We start from the raw sequence: 2,367 nt of genomic DNA on the forward strand, positions 1-2,367 counted from the left end.
TCAGGGCTCAACCCTCCCCGAGCTCTGGCTAACCTTAAAAGTGGAAGGGAGACCCGTTAATTTCCTTGTGGACACGGGGGCACAGCATTCAGTCCTCACGGAATCCTTGGGTAAACTGTCCGGCAGAACATCGTGGGTGCAAGGGGCTACGGGATGCAAGCAGTATCCCTGGACCACAAAAAGATCTGTAGACCTGGGAAAAGGTCAGGCCTCACACACCTTCGTTGTAATCCCTGAATGCCCGTACCCATTAATTGAAAGAGCCCTTTTAACCAAGGTAGGAACACAAATCTCATTTGGACAGGAAGGTGTCGAAATCAAGGACTTTAAGGGCTCTCCCCTACACGTCCTCACGATTTCCCTTCAAGATGAGTACCGCCTTTTGGTGGCGCCAGGTCACCCACCCCTTTCCGGGTGGTGGATGAAATCTTTCTCCAATGTTTGGGCAGAAACCGCGGGGATTGGCCTGGCGTCCCACAGACCACCCATTATAGTCCAGCTAAAGCCCGGGGCTGAACCCATTCAGGTAAAACAGTACCCTATGCCTGCAGAAGCCAAGGCAGGAATAACGCCTCATATTCGGAGGCTATTGGACAGTGGTATCCTTAAAACATGCCATTCGTCATGGAACACCCCTTTGTTACCAGTGCGAAAACCACACTCGCAAGACTTCAGGCCAGTACAGGACCTCAGGGAAGTAAATAAATGGGTCATAAATACCCACCCCACAGTCCCAAACCCGTATACCTTGCTGAGTGCCTTGCCACCTACTCATGTGTGGTACACGAGTTGGACTTAAAAGATGCCTTCTTTAGTCTACCACTAGCACCCCAAAGCCAAGAAATGTTTGCCTTTGAGTGGCAGGATGTGGAACGGGGCATCAGTGGACAATTAACTTAGACAAGGTTGCCTCAAGGGTTGAAAAACTCTCCCACCCTTTTTGACAAGGGCCTTTATGAGGATTTGCAAAAATTCCGCAGCCAATTTCCCGAACTAACTTTGCTCCAGTATGTTGATGATCTGTTACTTGCAGCGGAAAGTGAGCAGGCCTGCCAAACAGGAGCAGCCGAATTACTGATGGAACTGGGCCAGATGGGATACTGCGTCTCCACAAAAAAGGCACAAATTTGCCTGCCCGAGGTAATCTATCTGGGCTACCGCCTCAAAAACGGTTATAGGTGGCTGACGGAAGCCAGAAAAGCTACTGTCTTACAGTTACCAACACCCACCACCAAAAGTACGTGAGTTCCTGGGATCTGCTGGGTTTTGCCAGCTATGGATACCTGGATTCGCAGACCAGGCCCAACCCTTGTATGAGGCTACCCGGGAAAAAGTGACTTTTCAGTGGACTCCCCAGATGCAGCAGTTCTTTGAGTCCTTAAAGAGGGCTTTACTGTCCGCACCAGCCCTGGGTCTTCTGGACATTACGAAACCTTTCCATTTGTTCGTAGACGAGGCAAAGGGCATAGCTAAAGGGGTGCTCAATCAGTCCTTGGGCCCCTGGAGGCGTCCTGTGGCTTATCTGTCTAAAAAGTTAGACCCGGTGGCATCTGGCTGGCCACAGTGCTTACGCATGGTGGCAGCGGCTGCCCTTCTTTTCAAGGACTCCCAAAAGTTGTCTCTGAGACAAGTTACTTCTATAACCACCCCCCCATGCGGTGGAAGGAGTCCTTAGGCAGCTACCAGAGAGATGGATGAGTAATGCCCGAATCACACATTATCAGAGCCTATTGCTCAACCCAGAGGGGTCAATTTTTCGCCACCCACGGGGCTAAACCCCGCCTCCCTCCTGCCTGCCCCTGACCTGGAGGCCCATCTAGACTGTGTTGCTATCTTGGCCCAGGTCCAAGGGCTACGCCCTGATCTGCGAGATAACCCTCTGACAGACGGACTGGTTTGGTTTACGGATGGGAGCAGTTTTATCCACGAGGGCCGAAGAGCGGCAGGGGCAGCAGTGGTGTTCTTGCAGAAAGTCATATGGGCTGAGCCTTTGCCATCCGAGACGTCCGCTCAAAAGGCTGAACTAATTGCCCTAACCAAAGCTCTCACCTTGGCCCGAGGAAAAGATTTAACTGTGTATACTGACAGCAGATACGCATTTGCCACGGCCCACGTACATGGGGCCATATATCGAGAGCGCGGGCTCTTAACCACTGACAGCAAAGGCATTAAAAACTCTCAGGAAATTCTGGATCTCCTGGCAGCACTGTGGCTACCGCGTACTGGCTATAGTACATCATCCTGGTCATCAAAAGGACTCCTCGACTCCAACTCAAGGTAATAAGCGGGTGGATGAGGCAGCATGCCAAGCTGCCCTGATGCCGATAGATGCCCTGACGGTAAAACTCCAAGACCCAGGGGACCCGC

Source organism: Talpa europaea, assembly GCF_964194135.1.
Source record: "Talpa europaea genome assembly, chromosome: 2".
In the NCBI taxonomy this organism is placed as follows: domain Eukaryota; kingdom Metazoa; phylum Chordata; class Mammalia; order Eulipotyphla; family Talpidae; genus Talpa; species Talpa europaea.